The 25,439-nt window shown below is 41.8% G+C and overlaps 1 protein-coding gene across 1 annotated transcript in view; it reads left to right on the forward strand.

Annotated features, from left to right (window-relative positions):
- Positions 1-25,439, forward strand: part of ror1 (receptor tyrosine kinase-like orphan receptor 1) — a 123,855-nt gene that overhangs the window by 44,428 nt on the left and 53,988 nt on the right. The gene's annotated exons all lie outside the window — the stretch shown is intronic.

Below are 25,439 nucleotides of genomic sequence, written 5' to 3' on the forward strand. Positions count from 1 at the left end.
GAAAGTCACACCTCACGCATAAACACACACATGCTCGGAAAACATCATGATCAAATGGTTCATGGTCGAGTTTGTTTGGTATCGTAGAGGAAAAGTCATGGTTTCTTTACTAATGTAAACATTTGGGCAGGTCATGTGCAGCAAAGACAGCTTTGTGCATGCTGCATAACAAAGCATACAAACATCAATGCACATCGTCTTTACGGAACAAGAAAAAAATAGAAATGAGAATTGTGTTTTGCATTTGTGGCGACTCAACACACATCATCATCTCAAGATCTGAAAATGTGTGGACACAAGAAATCACAAACTTCTTGAACTTCTTCTTAAGGAGCATTCCTGAGGCAGGTGGACGGGCCGAGAGCATGCAGAGCTGGGGTCTCTTGGTCAAGGCCAGCTGCTCGGCCGGACTGACCGCGTGTGAGGGGCGCGAAGTAAATAACTGCACTCTCTCTCCCTTTCTGTGACCTCGGCTGCCTTTGATTCTACAGAGAGCCGTCATGTCAGCATTTTCTTAAGGCGCTCGAGATTTGACCAGGTTGTTTTGTTTGTACCCTTTCCGCCGTGACATTAGATTGTTTATATTTGTATTTTCGAAAGAACTATCTTCAAAGCTTCATTGACAAATGTGAGTCCCAACGATTTCAAGGGTTGCCTGGTTGTGCTCAGTTCTAAATGTCCTCAGAAAAGTGGAATTTAAGCTTCACAAGAAAGCCCTGATGACATTTTATGAAGACATTAGCTGCAATAGCTGCATTCAAACTGAAAAGACTTACTTGAATCACATCATCTGCCATCTCAAACGTAGGGCCATTCAAGCTTGGGCAGAAACCTCAAATATCAACTTTGTTTGACCATCTGGTTTTAATCTGAAAATAACCATATCTCCAGCTTGGCATTGCTATTCACATATTCCTCAACTCACCTTTATAATTACATACTGCTAAGGCTTTGGCGACTGTTTTATACCCCCCTTTACGGGTACAGGCACTTTTCCAGCTCCTTACCCAACCTCTATACGATTGTAAATGTTTTGTTGACGTGTGGGATGTAATAAGAATATTAAGAAGCACTGTTGAGAGGAAATCTAGACAGAAAGAAGACTACATTTTCGAACGAGTACAATAAGTGCTCAGTCAAATCGATCGAATAAGCGTTTCACAAATGTTGTATTGTAGGAGTCCATCCGTGGAAACACAAGCCAGTTTTAGCCAGGCACACTCTCGTCTCATGTTAGCATGGTCTTGTAGCTTCTTATCTAGATATCGCGTCGAATCACCCGCTTATCAACACGGAACTTTTAAGACGGCGCAGCCCACACGGGATTACGGGAGTGGGTGGAAGGTGAAAGGAATGCGGCGAGGGAGGGATGAAAAGGAAAGAGAAAGGTCTAACGGAGATAATGGAGAAGCAGCATTTATCAGTCTGCGGATCTACATATGGGATGGATGGGGCATCGGTAATGGGATGGGGAGAAGGGATGTGAAGGGCAGTATGTAGGATGGGTGACTGAACAGGGCAAGGGTCACGGGGGGGGGGGGGTGTCCGGCGAGGCCTGGCTGACAACAAATTATGTCTGGGGAGCATGCTCAGGGAGTTTATTTAAGGTGATTTGAGGTCCTGGAATGTTAATGCGCGTGTACTTCCGCATGGCTTTACTGAAGCCGGTTGGTCAGCGAGCAAGATGAGGTCAAATGTTTGGAAGTTATGGGACGAGATAGTTTTTTTTACATTTGCAATATCAGACTCATGCAAGTAAAGGTTCATTATAGGTTCATTAGGTCTTCTACGAATGATGCCATTTTTTGTTCTTCTAGCCAGACCTCAGTGTTGGTTTTCGTACCTGACAGTTTCGGCTACAACTGTGGCCTTCCTCAGAGGTTGTCTCGTGGTGTTGCTGCGATGTGTCTGGTCAGCTGATCGATACAGTTTTTGACACTGTCTTCCTGCTTGTCGTAGCAGACTGACAGTACGGCTTCTTCAGAACTGTGTCCCAGGTGTGGGAAAGTCGGTACGCCCCCTCGACCCGGTTCACAGTCTGGGGAGGGGGCGCGTTTCCGGATCCCGATGGCTTCTCTGATCCAACCTTGGTGTTCACAGCTCTCGGTGCCGATGACATAGGCATTGTTCCCAATCCACGACATGGCTCTCCCTCTTGTAGTGGTCTGATACGGCAGACTTCAGCTGCTCTTGTTCTGCTCGTCGTTTGGTGGCTCGTGTGAACGCTTTCGATGTTTCCGTTTGATGCCCTTTCTTCCTGATGTTAAACGCTCTGCCAGTTTCCCCCACGTATGATTTGTTGCACGACAAACAAGGCATCTCGCATATCACGTTGCATTTGTGTTGTTGGTCTATTTTGTCCTTGGGGTGAATTAACAACTGTTGTAGTTTGGTGTGAGGTTTGAGCGGAGTATTGATGTTGTGCTTGTACACGGCCCTCTGTACCCTTCCTGTAACCCCCTGACATATGATGCATGCATGATTTCCATTCGGATATTGCCGCCTTGTAACTATTTGACATTAAAGACACTAACAGGGATATCTTTCGTCTAGTAGAATTTGACAATGCTAATATGGAAAATAGGTTAGTTTTGGAAAAGACCAAAGCCAGGAAATAATCCCAAAATTCCCATGTTTATGCGACGACAATCAACCACAGCAGCGACGTTTTACAGAGTAACACAATTTACATGCTCTGCCAATAAGCAAATTACGATACAGGATTTATTATGACTTGCAGGAGACATTTTTTTTCCCCCCACAAGAATATTCCTTTTGGCAGTGCGGGGTCAGCTGGACACAAACGCGTAATTGTAACAAAGAAGTTTCCTGGAGGTGCTGACACGATTCTGGAAGCTTCCGATTTGAATATCCAAAACGGAAATTTTCATACGGCTCCGGGCTCCTCCGCCGTATAAGGGCCGCGAGGGGGTAAACGACGGCGAGATTAGGCTGATGATGGGCCGATGATTGATTTTGCGGTCGCGGAGAGACGGACAGAGCGAGGTACAGACAGTGGAGGAATGCTGATGAGTGAAGTCGCAGGCACACAGACAAGGGGAGCGACGCTGCGGTGTGTTTTCCCAGACCCCCTTTTCTCTCTCTCTCCTCATCCCGCTCTCTTCTCTGTCCCCTCTGGTTGACCCTGTTTTATGGCTCTTTTACAGCCCTCGCTCACTGTTAGTCCAGATTCTCCTCCCCGGGGCTCTGCTCTCCCGTCAACCACCGGCCCCTGCCCTCAAGCCACATGGAAAGCCTGTCTGAAACGCTGAGATTCTAATGCAAAGTAGATATTCCACCTCAGAGGCTTTAAAATACCTGTCACATGCATTTATGAAGAGTTTGATTAGCAAACTAAAAGGATTCTTGATGGTGGTGTTAAACGTATAGAAGTTCATTTCATTATAGACATTTTTTATAGTTGAAAAATACCTTAAAAAAAAAAAAAAAAGACCAAGCAAGCATCTGTCTTTTGCTGTGAGTGGGCGAGACTTAAAGGGATATTTCAGGATTTTTTTTTACATTTCCTAGTTATCCAGAGTGTTGTTGATTTCTGGAGATGTTTTTTTAAATTCATGCAGTACTCATATTTGAAGAGTTTAGTGGTACTAGGCTAGTGCTAGGTTTGCAAATTTATTTTCTGTTTTTCTTTTTTTGCTATGGTTTTCCCAGCTGATTGAACCGCATCCATGGTTACGTGCACATTCCACTCTGAAAACCTACCAGAAACCCTAAAAACACGGAGATAAAATTGATCCTGATTGATCATTGGAGCCACCAGGATGGAAAGTTAAGGCGCTAAGCTAACCACCCATACAGCCACTGGGTCACTGAAAGGTCAAACAAGCAGTAATATCAACTCAGACCTTAAACGTATTCAACTAAACAGGCCAAGAAAAATGCCAACGTTTTATTGTAAGATAATGAAACAAACAAAAACAAGCATGGGATACATATATTTTTACTTGTACCTTTTTTGCCGACTCTTTCAGAAAGCCATCAGTATTGACGGAGTTTTGCGCCGCTGCAGCCTTTCATCTAGATTTGCATGAAGGTCTGTAATGAATGGCGAAGACCAATAGACACCAGTGTAAAGTTCATACCTGTCATTTTGTACATTTTGGACGGAGTATTTGCAGAATTGGCCGGAGCTACTTCTACCCATACATTATCTCTCTCTCTTTCTCACTCAGTTCTGCAGTAATGATTTCTCACTTTAAACACCGACTGGACCTGGAAGACTTCACAATCAAACCATTAAGAATTTTCCTTCAAAACGTCTCAGCCTTCACACATTGATAAATCGATTCACCCTGGGCCTAACGTGATCCAGCGCAGAGCAGCAGGCGTTCAGACGGTGTGCTTTTAAGTCACACTAATGTTTATCCCCTGCTATGAAAGTTGCATGGACTATTCCCAGTGTGTTTCAAATCACTCGAAGTGGCTGCTACGAGTTCATATTGGTAAAGTATTCTGCAAAAAGCTGTATTGTTGTTTATAGGCAAAAGTAAAGCAAAAAAAAAGGGAACTGCCCGCCGTGCCGCAAGTTTTCTTCATTTGTCTCCCCAGTGGCCGGTGTGGACTGTACCAGATTTGACAAGGTGAAAAGTGGCAAGGAGGAAACGCGCCTTCTAAATATCTCGGGCACTGTAAATTACACTAACAAGGGGGACGCCATGGTTTTATCCCGCTTTAAATCATGGCGGGCCGCTGTGTGAGTGCAGCGCCATAGGGTCTTGGGTAGTTTCATGTTGTGCACAAAACTATAGCCAAGCACTGACAAAGCGAAGCTGCTCTTAAAATTAACTTTCGTCCAAATGATCCTTTCACGATTCTCAGAAATGTTATTGCGCGGCTTAAATACTAAAAAAAAGATTAACGGACGACAGGTGAAAGTAACTGTCCCTTTGGCTTCTAATCATATACGTTTAAAAGTGTCCCGTTGTAAAGTTTAGTCCTCCTCTTTTGTGCTATGTTAAGCTGAGTTTTATTGTTTGCAGCCCCCCATAGCCATACTGTGAGGGAGAGTCCGGAAGTCTTTGACTGCGCGCCCCCCTGACCCCGTCTGGCCTGCAATGGCAGACTTCACAGGGCACTCTCCCTTTTCTCAGGCCAGGCGGTCACTTCTCTCCTTCCCCCCTGCACACTCCACATCAAGGCTGCTCAACAAGGGGTGGCTGCTAACATTGGGATTTGCTGAGGCGCCATCGACAATCTGCCCACTTCAGGACATAAAGGCATATTGTAAAGTGCATTGTAAGGCCGTGAATGCAAATAAAGTTAGTATACTTTAGTTAAGTGAAGTCTATGACAAATCAGACACATTTTTTTGCTAAAACAGCGATTATATTTAACATTTTGCTCGAAATGTACCCAGCTTCCTTTAGTCTGGTCATTTTTGTGATGTTTATAGTGTCCCACTGACAGAGGTAAACAATTGTAAGCTGTTGCCATGCCAACCATGTTATTTCAATGGGAAATGAGTGAGTCAAACTGCTATGGAACTTTACCTTTATCTAGGTCACCTCTTGTAAGTTTCCTCCCAGCATTTCTTCACTAAAATTGCTGCTTCACTGAAAAAAATGATATAAGAAAAAGTAAGAATAATTAATACTTACAACAGATGCATCTAAAAAAGACATATTTTCTAAAGCTTTAAAGCAGTACTAAGTAACTCTTCCCCCTAGAGGCCATAAGCGCAACTGCAGGTGTAGTAGCAAGTTACGATTTTTTGACTTATTAATTGTCTTGGAGAGTAAATACTACGCTGACAGGAAAGGCGAAGGGAGAGAGGGTTACTGTGCATCCAATTATACAATGGAAATATTTTTTTGCACTCAAACTTGGCTGTAAATACTGTTTAAAGTGACGTTAGCCCGCAGTTAGCTTTGCCAGTTAGCATGTTAGCTTCTTCTTCGTGATTACATTAGTGTGTATTGCTTTCTCCGCACCGGTGGCAGTCAAGTTTTCTGGTCAGAGACACCAGGGGGAGATGAAAGACCCTCCAATCATCCCATAAACACTTGTATTACCCCCACAGGGACTACGGAAAGGATTTATTAAGGTAAACACGTTACTTAGTACTGCTTTAAAACCTGTCATATGCATGTTCTGGCCTGACATTAGTATAGGAATGTGGTGATAATCAACAAAAACAACAAAAAAGTCACCATTTGTCATAAATAGAGACATTCTTAATATGTTTGTATATCTTTTTAGAATTCCTTATACTTCAGCAGGATTTTTCAACTTTTAAAACAGACCCCTGTCACTGAAATTGAAGCTATAGCACGCCATTGGTAACAAAATTGTCAAGTGTCCGTGTAAAATGCATGCAAGTCTTAAACCTCCAATTCTCCTTTGACTATACGGTATCCCCGAAGAGCCCGAAAGCACTTAATCAGCTTACGCTAACTGTTGTTTTAGGTTGAGTATTTTTGCAGCTGCGGCATCTTGAACATCGTCCAGAAGATGTAGCATTTGGCGCGGGCGTTTTTTTTCGCCATGCGCTGTGGAAACGAAGCGGGACCGACTCTCTCAGGGGGGGGGGGGGGAAACGCGACTTATCGACATACAGTAGGGGAAGCGATGATAAATGATTCGAACATTGGTCCAAACATGTGCGCGCCCGAACTACACGCACTCCGTCTTTTTGCGTCTATCACCACCAGAGGATTAGCCAGCGTGATACCTTACACCGCTGTAGCAGAAATGTAGCCTGGAAAAGCTCTAAGCAAAACCAGTCATTCATCTCTCTCCATGTCTGTCCGAGCGCTCCCCTTGTTGCTTCACCGGTCTGTCATATCCAACTTTTGACTCGCTTTTTCTACTGCTTTAGATGGGAGGATTCATTTTATGGGCGGCTGTTACATCAACAAGATGGGTGAAAAGTGATGTCAACTGCATTTAATTGCGATTAAAGGGGACATATCTTACTATGCCAACTACATGCTTTATATTATTAGACTTTATTTGTCAAATATACTTCGACTATGCCTCTTATTCACATTTTCCCAAAGCCTCGAGGAAATCTTCCCTTCGCTTACGACTCAAGAAACATCTGCAACGGTTAAAATGGGAAGCGCTATGCGAGGTAACTGGCATGTGTTTCTCGCCGAAGGCATAAAAAAAAACCTCTCTTGCCTCTCCTTCTGTTCGGTTATGAGCTCAGCGACCCCACCGCCCCCCAAGCCTTCTCAAAAAAAACCCATCTCTCTCCTGTTTTACCGAAGTCTGTTGGCTGCATGCGCTGTGAAATGACTCTCTTAGCAGTAAATAAAAAAAAAAGTTTACGTGAAAAATCATATCCCGACCCCGAGGTGCCATCTGAGAGGCAGAACGGACAAGTCGCTGCACATTTTCCCCTGCTGGCTCCGAGACAAATATAAACATGTTGGTTGTTTTTATGCCTATCCTCTCCACCGTAATGGGCTTTATTAGTGGAACACACAGCGAGGAGCGGCGGCTCCTGTAAACAAGGCAGCAGCACTTTTATTAATGAATAACTCTGCAACTGTCAGCTTTAGTGCACTTTTACAGAACACTTTTTTTTATTTTTGTAGCCAAGGCGATGTAACGGTTCCAAAAAAGTACAGGTGGAAAATCACAGACCCAAGTGCATTAAGTTGTAAAGAGAAGGAAGGAGCACATAGATACATTACAAATTGCATGTCAGTGTTATAAAGCTGTTTTGGCTTTGGACCATCTGTCTGGCAGTGTTGCTAGCAGTCTTGTGTTATAGTCCGGTTTCCCTGGATTTCCACTGTTGTGGGATTTTCGTGGAGAGTATGAAAACTATATATTATTGAAAACCTTATGGTATAAGCAATGAGAAAAACAATGTTTGCATTTGATAAAATACCAATTTCCCATAAGAGTGAATGGGGGGAGTTCTGGTCATCGCTACGGTAACTCCATGAAACATATGACAAGGGTTTCGTTGACTTTTATTGATTGGAAAAACCAAACTGAATTTTCTGCCAATTTTCGTAAATTTCTGCCAAACTACGTTGTTTCCTCCCAATCTAAATGTTATTTGCTTTGCTTGCTTACTTAGTAAAGTTTTCAAAAATATATAGTTTTGATACCCTCCACAGAAAAACGGCGAAATTACATAGTGAACCTGACTGTTGGTCCTATTATGACTATGCCACATATTCTATGCGATTGGCATGTTTAGGTGCGTCATGTTATGGATGTTATCATTCCTGTCTCACTCAATAAACATCCATCCATTTTCTTCCGCTTTATCCGGGGTCGGGTCGCGGGGGCAGCAGTCTCAGCAGAGATGCCCAAACTTCCCGGTCCACACACACCTCCTCCAGCTATTCTGGGGGGACCCCGAGGCGACACCAGGCCAGCTCGGAGACATAGTCCCACCAGCGTGTCCTGGGTCTTCCATGAGGCCTTGTCCCACTCACTCACTCAATAAACAATCCAGCAAATAAAGACTTTCATCGGAAAGCAACAATTCAGTGTTTTTTCTTGTGCGTTTGTCTCAAAGGTCCACATTTACAGCCATATTTCTGTCGAAATGCCCCAGTGCAGCCGTGACTTCGAACACTCGTTTACCATGATGGTGACTAGACAGTGTATTTTGTTATGTGAATGGATGTACTATATGAATAGCTCCTTCACTAAATCTTCTTCTCAGTAAGTCCATATAAATGAGACAAAGTTTCATACAAATCATTCCCAAAGACAACACTTATTTGTAAAGTTATGAAGAAAGAAGCGCTTCTTTTGGACAAAACGACTCACAAAATCTTATGCCCGACCACTATAATCCATTCAGCGTGTTGCTTGCAGCCCCATTTCACCCACGCCGGGTGTGACCAATGCATCTCTGGAGGTTAGGCCCTTGTTTCTCACACACTCGCGCTGACACAGATGCACTGGGAGGAATGCCAGGTATGTCGGGTCTGCACAGGCCAGAGAAGAGCAGCCCTGTGAGAGACTGAAGCCGTCCTGCTGCTGCTGCTGCTCCGGGCCGCGATCCCATGTGAAGATAAACACCACGTCCACCTCAGGCTTTTGAAATGTCCCCCTTATCTCCTTCTCCTCCTGCCTGCAGTCTGTACGAGCCTTTGTTCTGCAGTGATGGACAAGGATCTGCGGGCCTTGAAGTACGTTTTCTCTCTGCGGCGCTATGGAAACACACAGAGATCTGGCACTAATCAACCTTTTAATTTAACAAAATGTCATTACCTCAGTCCAGTCGTCCGCGAGTCTGTTTTTCTGCTTGCAACTAGATGCATGTTGGTTTTGGCCACATGTAGCCTCCATCTGTTCAGGAAGACTTTACCACATGATGCCGTTTGATCGAAGTTTGTGGTCCCAGGATGTTAATTGCGATAGCTGTAGGTAAAATGTGAGAGTAATCTTAACTGTCTACACTAAACAATGAAAGGCAAATGCTATATTTTGAAAGTTTTTTGTGTGATTTTTACTAGAATTACGTCTTGCTCAGCCACCCATGCAATTCTCTTGTATTATATGTTTCCACTCTACTTTTAAAGTGTTCTATCGTATCCTAAACCCAACACATGCTGAAAAGTATCCTCGCTCATGGTGTGTGGCGATGGATCTAGGTAATACATGAAGATAAAACCTCTACTTCCCATCTTCTTATGTTCATCCAACCCCCAAATCCATGCAGTGATCTCCTCAGGACATGACTGCAGCTCGTGGACTGGTCAGATCAGAAAAGGTTATCTTCTCTGAAATCCAAACTGGTAAAGATGACCCTTCTGATGCTCGTACATGGTCTGTTGAGATACATGTGTTTGCCTGTTGGGGGGGAATCTCTTTGAACAAGCCCAAAGGTTAAGTATGAGCAATTTCTTTCTGTGTTTTTTTTTTTTTTGACTGGAGGCAAGACTCGGGGAAACTCCTCCGTCAACGTGAACAGCAGTTGGAAAAGTTGTCCGTGTCGAGCCAAGGTTTGTGGAGTGCATCCCATCTGGTCATCGCTCACTCGTGCTTCACCGCGGTATACGGGGGGGAGGACGTGTTGGTTGGGCTTGGATGAGGCCATGTGAGTTATCTCGACTGTGGATGTTTCGGTTTTGTATGTGACCATTGTCTTATGATATCCTCCCTCACCTGTTTTCAGACGATCCACATCATGATGATCTGCCAGTGAGACGTATAGTTCATCTTAAGGAACCTGACTAAGGGTTAGATCTTTCGTTAAAGTAATGGATTGTCCTGGTAGCTTTAAACCTTTAGGTCACGAAGGTCATGACGTGAATAGTCCGCTTTTTGAACTCACAGATATGGTCCGCTTAGCTGCGTGCCGCCTCGAAACAACATCCCTCTTCCTCCACAAGTGTTTCATATCTGAAAATGTATTCTTGTTCTGAAACCGAGCCTCTTGGCAGCGTCCGCCTTTCACTCAGACCGTATATCTCCCCACTGAGCCAAGATGACTGTACCATACTGTCCAAGCAACGCTGCGGAGCCGTGTTTGTGCGCTTCAAGACCTGGCAACCGTTTCGTAAAGTCCTCAGGAGCCCGGGAAGCGCGGGACACCAGACGGCTGACGCACCTGAACTAGTTTATGCGAGCTTACACAACTATGATGCCTCCTCTGAACATGAATGCCTCATTACGTTGTTTTTCCACTACTATCAGAGGTGGCTGCGGTTTCCTTATGAAGTGTGCCCGTTGACTGCTTCCTCCTCGACCTTTATTATTTGTGTATTTAGCGCTCTAATTAGCATGGAATAGAAGACTGAACAAGTCGAGGGTGCTTTATTTTATGGTTGTAACATATTAGGAAAACATGCTGTTTGCCAAAGCTCTGAGTTGTTTTTTAGATTCTATAAGGTACTGATTTTTAATGCTGAACTTAAAGCAGTACTAAGTAACGTGTTTACCATAATAAATCCTTTTCGTAGTCCCTGTGGGGGTAATACAATTGTTTATGGGATGATTGGAGGGTCTTTCATCTCCCCCAGGTGTCTCTGGCCAGAAAACCATGTTTGCAACTTGACTGCCACCGGACCGGAGCCACCAATACACACTAATGGAATCACGAAGAAGAAGCTAACACGCTAACGGGCAAAGCTAACTGCGGGCTAACGTCACTTTAAACAGTATTTAAAGCCAAGTTTGACTGAAAAAAAAATATTTCCATTGTATAATTGGATGCACAATATCCCTCTCTCCCTTCGCCTTTCCTGTCAGCGTAGTATTTACTCTCCAAGACAATTAATAAGTAAAAAAAATCGTAACTTGCTACTACACCTGCAGTTGCGCTTATGGCCTCTAAGGGGAAGAGTTACTTTGTACTGCTTTAAAAACAAACAAACTTTTTTAATAGTACCCAGAACTCCCAAGTCAGCAGAAATATTGCGTTTTATATCATACTATCATAAAAATGTAAACCCTCTATTGGTAAATCTTACGGTTTTGATCCATTTTTCATTTTCACACCTGTTTTTATTTTAAGTGAACCTTGGCGTTCATGCATTTCAACCCCTTGACATGCATGCTGGACTTGGTGATATTGCGCAGCCCCCTATACCTCCACCTCTTTGCCTGGTGCCCCCTGCCCATCTGTCCAAAGTTTGACCTGCCGAGGGTGACCTTTCCAGGGGCCTGATTGCGCGGACGCACTGGGCTGTTTTATTAGAAGGTATCAGTGTCACCATCTCACACAAACAGGGCTGGAAGGAGCGATCAGATGTCCACTTTCATGAAGGTTTTGGAGCGGGAAGTGCGTCCCGGCTCTCTCAGGCCGCTCCAGCTTGCCTTTATTATGAAGCCCGTTCCCCACTGAACTCAATGGGGCCTTTGTCTCTGGTGCATATGGGCCTGTCCTGTATGCATTAGAGTGTGATAGAAGGAGACATTGTTTTCGACACCACAGCATGTGTGCGGAGCCGTGAGATGCTTTGCCTCTCCCGGCTCTATTAATGAGAGCTAATATAAATATGACTTATGGCTGTGCATTGTTGGCTGTGGGTCTGAGGTTTTTCAGGCAGTGCATGTGCAGCAGATGTGCACGATCAGTCAGGGATGTTGTGGATCTGTGTCCATTTTAGTTTTAAATCCTGTTTTATTTTTATAGATTATTGTGGGAGAATGTCTTTCTGGCATTAAACAATGAACCACAAAAAGTGTAGTCTTCTTTTGGACAGCATGAGAAAAAATGTCAGTAACACTTTATAATAACTGCACCTTGTTTAGGTAATAAATGATGAGTTAACAACTAATGAATTATTCATGATGAATTAAGTGTGACTAATATGTAATAACTACTTAACAATGAATGAGTGAAGTATGTGAAGAACTATTCATTATGAGCTAGGCATTAACTGTAGTACTTAAAGTAGTTATTAAGTGTTAGTCACATGATAAAGTATTGATTCATCATTTATTAAGGCTAAATGAGGAATTTGCTGTATAACAAATCCTTTCGGTGGGAGGGGCTAAATGGGAATGATAGTTTTACAGTACTTTTATATTTATTCTCTGCACTGTCCTGTTTATTGAATCGTTTCTTGTTTTTAAGGCGAGACGCTGCAGGTGAATAGGGAAAACATGTATATTTACAGATATCAATTTGAAACTTTTGCTGTCGATCACTGGCATAAATGTGAGAAAAAAAATACATTGCAGGTTTTCTGTCATTTTATCTTTTTATATAAGAACATCTTTTTGGCGACGAAATCTGAATAATGGATAGAGTTACATTCAAATTTATTGTTTCATTTTATTGATGAATGAGTTGACAAGACTTTTTCAGAGGGGATTTTGGATTTCTTGTTTAGTTTTAAAATAAGCTGTTTTTTAGTGGAAAATTTTGTAAAAATTAGATTCTCGCCTTATTTTTTGACATTCAAAACTCAACTCAGTCCAAGGCTGGAAAATGTGAAGTCTTTAGGTCCGACTGACGTGGACATAGTGTCGCCACAATGACAGAAAAATGTGTTTTGAGATAAAGGCCCTTGAAATTGCATTCTCCCATATAAGTCTATGGGGGAACATTGAATCAGCGCAATATTTAAACATGTTATTGTGAAGATTAGGCATATTTTCTGTTTCCGGGTGAAAGCTTGTATGTTCAGAGACCAATTTGGCCCAAAACCTGAAAACTGAAAAAAATGAGTTTTGCCTGTAGTCTCTCCCCTTAATCTGTTGTTTTTATGTATGAGTTTGTTGTGCAGCTGATACACTTAATTAATCCCGAAGGACATTCAGTTTTATCGTATCATATCGTAAGGTGTAGTTGCCTTGTATGGAAGACTATAGGCACCTTAATTCAATTGTCTATTCATTTGTCAAATGGCTATGCATTATGTTATTTTAGTATACATTTTGTAATTGTATTTGGCAATATTCTATTCCAAAAGTTCTAATGGCAATTCAATATGTAAAGTGTCGATGCAATGTCTTTATATATTGCAAAATACAAGATTTTGAAATGAATAGCATATTGCCATGGGATTTTGGCAACTTTATTCATTGTTCTATTCATTCTTAAAATGGCATTTAGTTGGGAGTTGCATTTGGCAAAGTGGAATGTTATATCCTATTTTGACATGTAATTTTCTATTCCAAAAGTTCTAATGGCAATTCATCATGTAAAGTGCCGATGCAATGTCTTTATATATTGCAAAATACAAGTTTTTGAAATGAATAGCATATTGCCATGGGATTTTGGTCTCTTTATTCATTTTACAATGCAATTGAGAATTATGCATTTGACATTCTACAATGTGTAATGCAATTTACATTTGATAATGTATTATGTATTTCAGTTGACTTTTGATAATTATGCATTTTGTTATGCAATTTACATTTGACAATGTATTATGTATTTTTAGTTGACTTTTGAGAATCATGCATTTGACATAAAAGAATACGTGGTGAAACAGCACCATCTTGTGGTTACAGCATTGCGGAATACAAAACGTCTCACGCACAGAAAGTCTCTTTATTCAATTTCCAATGCAATCCGCTCCTGGCCAATCAGAGAAGAGCTCGCCTCAGCAGCGCACGCAGCTCAGGCAGCGCAGCAGCCGTGAACCACAGCCAGGCAGGCTCAGGCTACGGTGACTTCTTGCTGGTGGAAATAATTACAGTCATGGCAGATTTGATGCAACTGATCAGACTTCATGAAGATTCAGAGCTAATCCAACGTTTTGGTAAGTATTTGTCTTGTGGGTGAAAAAAATAAAGCTAGTCAGACTGCTAACTGGGTGCTAATGCTAGGCTATCCTGTAGCCTCGATTCGAGTGTTTATGACCATGGTTCCCAGTGTATGCGCGTTGTGCCATCACAAGCACTCTGGTAGCAACAGCGGACATTGTTGTGCACGGCGTCGGCCTGCGCTCACACCAATGGTCCTTATTACTCCTGGGTCTGTCCTGTTTACACCCAGTTTTTACCTGATTCAGTGTGCCAGATATAACTATGTCCTTTGGTTTTGTTTTGCACAACACCCAGGTGCACAAGTTCTCAAAAATAGTCAGGGAGCAACAAGTCTAGAGGTTTTAGAGTTAGCCTATGTTATTAAAAGTAATAAAGCCGTATAGGCATGAGACACTGATTCAATTAATATAGGGAGAACATTGCATGAATATCCATAGACACTTTGTTTGCTGCAGCATTCTGTCACGTTTTGATGGGTGTTATTATGTCAGGCAGCAAATAAAAGAGTCCTTAAACTTTGTGTAATTGCTGATTATGTGCCAAAAAGTCACTAAAAATTCATGAATATGGTGGAATGAGCTGTTTTGGATTTGACTGTTTATTTTTGCTCAGATTGGTCCTTCACCCTATGTGGCAGACGAGTCTCAAAGGTATGATGGGTCCACAGCCATCCATCCTTTCACAGCCCAAACTCCAGGACCAGATGCCCTCCTTCCAGCGCGGCGGTTTCCAGTGTTAAAAAAAGACAATGCAACATTGGTCTAAACGCTTTTAGGCAAAAGCATTGTGACGGTTCATTTTGTTGTTCACATGATAGACAGAGGGATCACGCTAAAGCAGAAAGACATTGTGGAAGCGATTTTTACCTCTTGGGCCTACTTTATATATTGTGTAACTAATGTTCAGATGCCCATTGCAAGCCAAAAAAAACATTGTGATTAAACTTGTATTGTCTAATCGTTACTTGTATAGTAAAAAAAAAGGTGTCTTTTTATTACAATCATAGTAGAAAACTACAGAATCTAGTTACAAATTCCATGTAAGAGTAGGCTACATTTGTTTGAATGTCTATTTTTTTTAAACAAATATTTGCCTTTCTTGGCCATTATTTAGTGTAGTAGATGTTACCTGAAAACTAAAAATATGACTCGCAAATTGTTTGCATGTTTGCAATCAGTTAATTGGTTAAAATAGATTCTTTCTTTTTTTTTTTACTATAAAAAATATACACTGCTCACAAAAACTTAGGGCACACTCAAAAAACACATCCTAGATGTCAATCAATTCGATTTTTCGGATGAAAATCTTTATTCATAGTGTAGGGCAATGTGTTGAGAACAAAATAACATAAGAATGATAAATGGAAATCAAATTCTCAGCCCCTGGAGGTCTGGATCCAAAATTATAGTTAAAATCAAAGTAACAAATCAGGTCACTGGTTGATCCAAATTCTGTAGAAATTCCTCCAAACGAGTCTGTATCATCCTCAGTAGTGTGTGTGGCCTCCACGTGCCTGAATGCACTCCCTACAACGCCTGGGCATGCTCCTGATGAGACCACGGATGTCCTCCTGAGGGATCTCCTCCCAGACCTGGATTAGAGCATCAGTCAGCTCCTGGACAGTCTGTGGTGCGACGTGGCGTTGATGGATAGACCGAGACATGATGTCCCAGATGTGCTCTATTGGATTTAAGTCTGGGGAACGGGCAGGCCAGTCCAGAACATCAATACCTTCATCATGTGGACCCATCATACCTTTGAGACTCGTCTGCCACATAGGGTGAAGGACCAATCTGAGCAAAAATAAACAGTCAAATCCAAAACAGCTCATTCCACCATATTCATGAATTTTTAGTGACTTTTTGGCACATAATCAGCAATTACACAAAGTTTAAGGACTCTTTTATTTGCTGCCTGACATAATAACACCCATCAAAACGTGACAGAATGCTGCAGCAAACAAAGTGTCTATGGATATTCATGCAATGTTCTCCCTATATTAATTGAATCAGTGTCTCATGCCTATACGGCTTTATTACTTTTAATAACATAGGCTAACTCTAAAACCTCTAGACTTGTTGCTCCCTGACTATTTTTGAGAACTTGTGCACCTGGGTGTTGTGCAAAACAAAACCAAAGGACATAGTTATATCTGGCACACTGAATCAGGTAAAAACTGGGTGTAAACAGGACAGACCCAGGAGTGATAAGGACCATTGGTGTGAGCGCAGGCCGACGCCGTGCACAACAATGTCCGCTGTTGCTACCAGAGTGCTTGTGATGGCACAACGCGCATACACTGGGAACCATGGTCATAAACACTCGAATCGAGGCTACAGGATAGCCTAGCATTAGCACCCAGTTAGCAGTCTGACTAGCTTTATTTTTTTCACCCACAAGACAAATACTTACCAAAACGTTGGATTAGCTCTGAATCTTCATGAAGTCTGATCAGTTGCATCAAATCTGCCATGACTGTAATTATTTCCACCAGCAAGAAGTCACCGTAGCCTGAGCCTGCCTGGCTGTGGTTCACGGCTGCTGCGCTGCCTGAGCTGCGTGCGCTGCTGAGGCGAGCTCTTCTCTGATTGGCCAGGAGCGGATTGCATTGGAAATTGAATAAAGAGACTTTCTGTGCGTGAGACGTTTTGTATTCCGCAATGCTGTAACCACAAGATGGTGCTGTTTCACCACGTATTCTTTTATGTCAAATGCATGATTCTCAAAAGTCAACTAAAAATACATAATACATTGTCAAATGTAAATTGCATAACAAAATGCATAATTATCAAAAGTCAACTGAAATACATAATACATTATCAAATGTAAATTGCATTACACATTGTAGAATGTCAAATGCATAATTCTCAATTGCATTGTAAAATGAATAAAGAGACCAAAATCCCATGGCAATATGCTATTCATTTCAAAAACTTGTATTTTGCAATATATAAAGACATTGCATCGGCACTTTACATAATGAATTGCCATTAGAACTTTTGGAATAGAAAATTACATGTCAAAATAGGATATAACATTCCACTTTGCCAAATGCAACTCCCAACTAAATGCCATTTTAAGAATGAATAGAACAATGAATAAAGTTGCCAAAATCCCATGGCAATATGCTATTCATTTCAAAATCTTGTATTTTGCAATATATAAAGACATTGCATCGACACTTTACATATTGAATTGCCATTAGAACTTTTGGAATAGAATATTGCCAAATACAATTACAAAATGTATACTAAAATAACATAATGCATAGCCATTTGACAAATGAATAGACAATTGAATTAAGGTGCCTATAGTCTTCCATAGCCTTGTACAATATTGTGATAACTATTCCGAAACCATTTTAACACACATTCAATTGAATTCCAACAAATATTGTAAGCATTTATTTTTCCAGTAAAAAATGCAATTTCTGTCAGACACAAGACCTCACCGGATATTGTAAAAACAACAAATTGGTGGCATATTGTCCAAGCCCCACCCTTATCGAATTTTCAGTCACTTTCCATGCATTTTCTCCCATCAGTAGAATGCATTAGGACTGAATGCGCTTTTCTCCTCTTCGTAAGGATATTTGCATGAGCGCTATCAAACTCCATGATTAGCATATTATTGGGGAAAAAAGGTTTTTGGCAAAGTGATCATTCCGCAGATGTTATCCAAGATACTGTCACAAAAATCAAATGGGAACATAACATTTGCGCAGAGACGAGCGGATGTGCTTGACTTGGCACACTTTCCTGCCTTGCAAGTAATTCTTTACTTCAAAACCTTTAAAAGAGCACCCAATATTTCCATATGGTGCCAAACTGGCTTTAGGCTACATTCTTCACAGATATTACGTTTGCCAGTGTCAACCCTTCAACTTTAATGGGGCTTAAAGGTCCAAATTGAAGGAATTTTCCTCATTTGGAAATGCTATAATGGCATAGATGGAAGCCAGTGCGTACCTTAAGGCTAAATGGGTGCTAACCGGGCTGTGTGTTTGGTATTCCACCTTGTTAGAAACCAGAGCCGTTGTTAGTATGGGCTGCCTCGGTCTTGAATGCTTTAGCTTAAATGTTTTGCTAAATAACCAATTGTTTGAGCCACTACTCCAAGTCTACGAGCACTACTTGCTTCCTATTAGGCCCATTAGCCGAACTTCAGTCTAACTCGATTACACGAGCGATGATCTCACAAAAGTGTGGCCTGTGTTATCTGGGCTGCGTTCAGCACATCGAGCCCTGCTGTCATTACTTAGTCCGAATATGCCGCTCAACAAGGCCTTTTGTTCTCAACACCTCTTCTCCCACACGTGAAATGTTTTTGCTCATTTTTCCCCCCCTAATACTTTGATTGACAATTATCAAGCATACATGCGTCACACCGGGACAAAAACAAGGGGATGAACAGATCTCTCTCAGCTCTTGATGTGCAAAGAAGTTTGGGGCATGACGGCGGAAAATGACAGGGACCAGGAACGGGGCTATTAGTTGAGTAGGTTGTAAAACAAGCCGGAATGTGCTGCTGGCTGCCAGAGTTTTTTTTTTTTCCTTTTTTATCTCAGTGGGAGGTGTAATGACAGTGACACGGGTTCACCCTGCAGCTAAAGGCTACATCTTCAAGTTACCATCAGGTCAAGAAAAAAAGTTTGTTTGTTGAGTTTTGACTTTAGATATCAGAGGTTGAATTGTTTTGTTTTGGACCAAATCAGGATTAAGTCACGACTAAACCAATGACTGGGGCTAAACGGAGGCTATTTTTGGACTAAAACGGAAACTTGACCTGCGAAGGACTCCTCCTCAGCTCGGTTAAATCTTCACAAACACTAAATGCTTTATAGTTTTTCAGTTTCTAGAATTTAAAGGGTTATTTCAGGATTTTTGGCATAGGTCCTCATTTCCTAGTTATCCAGAGTGTTGTTGATTTCTGGAGATATCTATGTTTTTTTTAGTTCATGCAGCCCTTATGATTGAAGAATTTTGTAATGCTAGGCTTGTGCTAGGCTAGCGCATGTCTATGGTAACTAGTAGCCTGCATTAAAAAACCTCTTCAAAATCATGGGTTAGTCCTCCAAAACTACTGTAGATCCGGCAACAGAGCAGATCACTCCGCCGCTGCGTAGCTACAACCAGGAAGCTGATGCTGCTCAAATGTAACTTATTTTAAATATAAAATGGTTATATTAAAAAAAAATGTTCAGTCAACACAGACATTTACATCGGTAGTCTGGTGTTATAAGTGATTTGCCTCAGGTGCACTGTTTTTAATGCAGGCTACTAGTTACCATAGACATGCGCTAGCCTAGCACTAGCCTAGCACCACTAAACAAATATCCCTTTAAGATTTGGTTACAGTTTAGCTGAAGATTCACCCTTTTTTGTCTGCACAAAAGCTCAGTTTTAGCATTATTTTACTTCAATCTTAGCTTGGTTTTGGTTCTGGTTCATTATTCTTAGTGTTTGTGTAAGCTCTCAGTTGTCCAAGAGTTTTCTCATCCTAGACTTAAGTTGACAGCTCAAGAACTTTGTCTATTTTCTTAAGTCTTCTTTTCCTTTACTTCAATGGAATTATTTTTTTGTCTTCACATGAATAACTGGTTGAAATCTGAACAAAAGTGTCCCTCTGAGATTTGTTGATATATTTATTGGACGAGCCTGTCTATACTTTACAGCGTGGCAGATGGCAGAACGTAGTGAAATGAGCTCCCACTTACCCCGAGGCCAGCAGACTGACAGCGCTTGGAGAGCTGGGCTAAAGTTTCAGCCGTTACCTGATCCTGCTGGTCACCCATGTGTCGTCTTTTTTAAACCAGGAGTTCATGGATTGACGCACATCACCAACCAGGTTTTACAGAATTGCCTTGAGGGGTATTTTCACACAGACCTTGCTTTGTTAATCTCTCTCACTCTGCACTTTTGTTTTCCGATGCTGAATAAGTCCAAGCGTATTCCGCCACGGCCTATGAGCATGCAATTGTTGGTGACTCATGACGAAGAATTTTTGAGTCAGCATTTTTGAGGATTGAATCATTTAAGTGCACCACAAAGAAGGACTTTCACTGTGCAAAAGAGACACACAGAATTGCAGTTTGTTCTGGACATGCACTTTTCTCTCGTGCAACTTTAGGACTGCATCTACGGTGAGAGCGACGATGGCTCAAATCTATCTTCCATTCATTTTTGATTGTTTTTTCGGCACTCCTCCGCAACGCTTGACAGTCCAGCCCAAGCAAATTGTCATGTGCTTCACCCACTTCCCCTCCATGCATCTGCAGCTCGTAAAAGTCACTTTTAGTGCTGAAAATAAGGAGATGCATGCTGCGTTTATGAGCTTGACTTTCTCTTCATTAAAGCCCCTTTTGTTAATCGTTTATTGTGGCTTCTTTGTACAATCCAAAAACTTCTCAGTTACATGAGTCACTCTTGGTGCACCGCATACACTTTTCAACTCGGGCGGCACAACAGATCTCCAAATCATAAAAGTTATTGCAATATACCTATTGACTGATCCCATCAAAGCACTAAAGGTCACTTGCTCACGAGAGGCTAACTGTAAGCCAGCATGTTCTTAAAATACATCAATAAATGTGGATATTCAATCCCCTCATTGTCCATTCATAAATCAGCACTGCGATGACCAGCCAGTGGTTCCGTGCTTTCTACTCCCGCCGTTATTTTCCTCCTGGGATAATGACAATGTTGGTGCAGATGACGAGATGAAAAGAGAGGCCAACTGATGCATTAAGGCACACAGGCTTTTGTGACAAGTCTTTTCCACAGGCCTGTTACTCAGACTGGCCACTCTGTGTTCTCTATTAATAGCGCAGTTCCAAAGAGACACACGTTTAATCATTAGAAACAGTCAACACAAGATTAAGACGTAATGGAGCACCTAGTTCAGCGGCGGCATGCATAAAGTGATGTCCATTATAGACTCAAGTACTTTATAATGCTGTTTAAATTTAGTTTAAATGCTATAGGTTGAATTGACGCTGGCTTGAAATAAGGCAACTGTTCCAGGTCCATTCTCCATAGCAACCTTCCTTAATGTGTACCATCCATTATAGCGGACCAATTTCGAAATCGTTTAAAAACAGTGTTACAGCAACTTAAAAAAATGTTTTCCAACCTTTACTGAGCAGACACTTTGCTTTACTTGTTTCTTAGTAAAAATTCTTTGGCCCTTTTGACTAGATATTTAGCAAACCTGCATAACAGATACACATCACTGTTTTGTCATGTAGTACAATACACAGACCTACTCTTCAGTGATTTCCTTGCATCAACTTTTTTGGGGGGTTCAGGCTTATTTGGCACACTTTTCTCATCAGCACGTGACCGACCTGAACAGTCGGCTCTTAAAGTGGCGGGAGGGCTGTTGTCAGCCTGTAAAAGTTTAGGAGCGCTCTTTTTACGGGCCCGGTCTGAAACGTGCTGCTGTCCTGCCTGGAAGCGCCAGTCACACAGTGTTTCTGTCACGTCTGTCTGCATGGGGCAAAATGGAAAACAGGAGCCTTTTTATTGTTGAGTGTAGCGTCATTTCAAGTTTATAATGTTTAGCCACACTTACAGTCTTACAGAGAAAACACTTGGTTGATACGGTGGGTTCAGGAATTCACTGACCTCTATTTATTCCTTTGTTATTATAGTGCAGTCTGACTACAGAAGAAAATAGAAAATAATTCTTTCAAAAATCCTTAGTCAGGCTCATAAAGGCTTTACCTTTCTGTATCATTGGCAGTTTATGATCTAAACCTTTAGGAATGCTCACAAAAGTACAACTAATGACCAGCGTAATGGGTCTGCAGTTCTATTCATAGTGCATTATTATAGGGTCGTTGGTGTAGAGTTTTTTTGCCAATAGAAGGGAAATGTATCAAACTTTACTACGAGATTGTTACGTAATAAAATAAAAGTAATTAAAACACTTTCTGAAGCCACTGTTAGCCAACACACATACAGGCAGGCATTTTGAATTATAATTTGAATCGTACATCAGAAAATCCCCCTGGCGCTCTGAGGAAGCAGGAGTGGTCCTTTGAGCGTCATTAACAGCCCACAATATGCTGCGCAGGCCTCACTCTGGAAGTGTGCGCACGCCTTTTATTGCCCAACTACCTGTGTTTGGCTGCCACACATGCATATTACAACAACCTATAGGGCCCGCTAACATCTGGTGCTGGCAAATGTACATAAATAGAGGGCATAGCCTTTTTTTTAATGGTTTGGTTCTGCTAATGTTTCTTGGATGAGGAGTCATGAGCGGCTGGAGGACTGGGTGTAGATTACAACTGTGCTCTTTTAATGTGGAAATGCAAGAGGAGGCAGTTGAAAATAGATCTCTGAAATGTAGATTTGCACTGGCCTTGACCACTTTTGGACTTTTCGGTGCAACTTCAGAGATACCCTTCATTCAGTAAGAGTAAACCACTCATAATTGGTTCACAAGTGGGATGAGCATAAGGATTGAGACAGCGTGCAAGTTTGTTGGCTTCATTTTAGAAAAACAATAACCCACAGATGTACTGTCATTTGCTCAAAAATATTTGATTTGTTTGCATTTAATGATGGCGTCCCTCAAGGCCCAGTGCTTGGTCCACCTCTTTTTCCTCTTCTTTAAGAAAAAAAAAAAAATCTAACAATTTTTTACATTGAGCTTCATAGTAGTTGGAATTACATCAATTTAGAATAAAGATTCTGATCAACCGCAACACATTTAGTTTCACCAAGGGAGTGTCTTGAGGGGCGAGCAAATCGGAGAGGTTGGGTGCGGTTCAGGGGGCATAATGTGTGCCACCCCAAAAAGTGTGTCCCTATCTTTGCCCTGTAAGACGTCAAACTCCCAAAAGCCATAGAAAGATCAGGGCAATAAGTTAACAATGTTCTTGTTAAACATCTCTTATCGCACATAAAGACCATGCCATACTTTTCACTTAATTTCGGCTATTTGGCTGAATTCGTGCTTTTATTGGCAGAGCAAATCCTCCTTGAGTTTCCGCACTTATATAAAAGAGAGCGCAGTCATTTGATCCACTTAATAATACAGTGAGCGTAATTAACCGGGGCATGTATTCTCCCAGCAGCGGTTGATACAATAATTCCCATCATTCCTCACTTGTGAGTGAATGATACTATTTGAATCTAGCCTTCGCATACCTGTAAACCACAGTCATTTCACGCAAGTTTGGTATTGGCCTAACAGCATTGGGAGAGAATTAAACAAGTTTGAATAAATGCTAGAATTCATTAATCTGCTACAAGGCAATTTTCCCAGTGCAGATCTGCCCATGAACATTGCTTAAACCAGATATCCGTGATGGTTTTACTCTTTCACACTCTCTTCAACTCTACATTTTATTGGGAAGCTGCCACCATCAACTACAATTCAGGCCCACCAAGATGTTAAAAACCTTGTGATTAGCTGACGGGTTGGCAGAAATGTGCAATTTAATAAAGCAATAGCAATAAATAGGGAATGGGAGTGAGTTCAGAAGAAAAACCAAAAGGCATGAAATAAAGAACACATGCTGAAAGAAAATTCGGTCTCACTTTTAAGTTTATTGCATACATCATAATAAACATGACAACCGCATTTTATCTTGAGACGTAAATGGAAACCTTCATCTGTAAAAGAAAAGGGATTAATAAACGAGCCAAATGAAAGCCTTTTAAAGCCGATGATGAAATTCTTTGTAACACGGACCTTGTTTGTTTTGCCGAATGATTTCATGGGGTCGTCTTTGGCAACAAAAGCTGAGGAGCTACCCAAAAAGCACAACATGATGTATTGGAAGAATCCAGTGAACTGAAAACCTCAGTTCTTAGCAATTGACTTTGATTACAAGTTGTTAGAAATGCTTATCACTGCGAAGGCCGCGCCAAGTGACCGCATCTTGCTAAAATGCAGCTTTGTTGGCTGACAACCTTCACGCGCTTTGTCCACGCTAGCTGTGCGACGTATCGCTGACAGACGGTTTCGTGCGGTTCGCGGTTCAGATCCCAAATGTTTTCTATAAAGAATGTCAAAAATCAAATGAAGAGCTTGCTGTTTTATAACGTAGCAACATGTGAAGAAACGCCAGCATCAATATGTACAGCTCTGCTTTATGTTTGAGGATCATTTTTGTTGATTTATAACTCATTTGATATAAGTTGACTCAAAGCATCTGGAGGCAACTCAACAAAGACTAAGTTGGGCACTCTCATTGACAATATAATACCTTCTCGAGCGTTTCTTCTCGAGCTATGACTTCATGGTGTCCGCATCTGTTCCCAATATCCGCCATTTTGACTCTCACCCCCGTATTTGCATTATGTCTTGTCCCCTCCGTGTTTTGGACTCTCGGCGGTGTGGTTTGCCTGCTTGTCTCCTCGGCCCTCTTCATTTCAAAGCCCTTGGAGTCTGTGGCCTCCTCCTGTCATCTGCCCGATCTTCAGCTCTGCGCCGCGCTCCCTGCCCCTGTTGTCCCCTCTCTCCTCATGTGCAAGCCATTACAAGACGGGTCAAAGAAGAGCAAAAACACAAGCGTTGTTTTGGAGGCAGCGGGCACGCTCAGAACGGCTGGAGATTTATAACGGCTCGCTATGGGCTTTAAAGGGCTTTAAAAGAGCTTTGTGATTCTACAATACTCCTACGTGATATGTGGCCTCATTATTCATAACTGAACAACACAAATTCAAAACACACACAATAGGGTCCCCCTTTGGGCTAGGACACATGGTAAAAGACATTCTGAATCTCAGCGGGATGCTACAGTTTAATTAAAGTCAAATAAAGTTAGAGTAGAGAGACCTGCAACTTTAAAACAGGATTTTCTTTCTTCCTACCAAAAATGAATCCATTATGTCTTGGCTCATTGCTTGATTTTCCTCTGAACATCATTCTAGTAAATACCATCCACGACAAGCAGTGGCACTTTCCTACTAAAGCCTATGTCCTCCACTAACTCTGCAGATCTCCTTATCTCCATGTCACACTTTTATCTTCTCATTTTGCAGAAGATACAAAGCCTTATTCATGGGCTGAGTGACTTGGGCCCAGCTGCCTAGCCACACTTGTCAGTCTGGCTCTAATGAAAGGTCGTCCTGCCTCTCTGGTACAGTTGATGCTATTGTGCCAGGGGGGGGAAGCTCTGGTTATTTCTGCTGTTTTGTCATCTGCCCTAAAAGCACAAACAGAGCGCGGAGGGGCTCGATGTGTAATGACTTGTCCTTGCTCCGACCTTGATGAATATTGGATTGGGAGTCCAGCTGGGCAGCTCCAAGGGGTCTGTA

The sequence above is a fragment of the Gobius niger genome (assembly GCF_951799975.1).
Source record: "Gobius niger genome assembly, chromosome: 17".
NCBI classification, from domain to species: domain Eukaryota; kingdom Metazoa; phylum Chordata; class Actinopteri; order Gobiiformes; family Gobiidae; genus Gobius; species Gobius niger.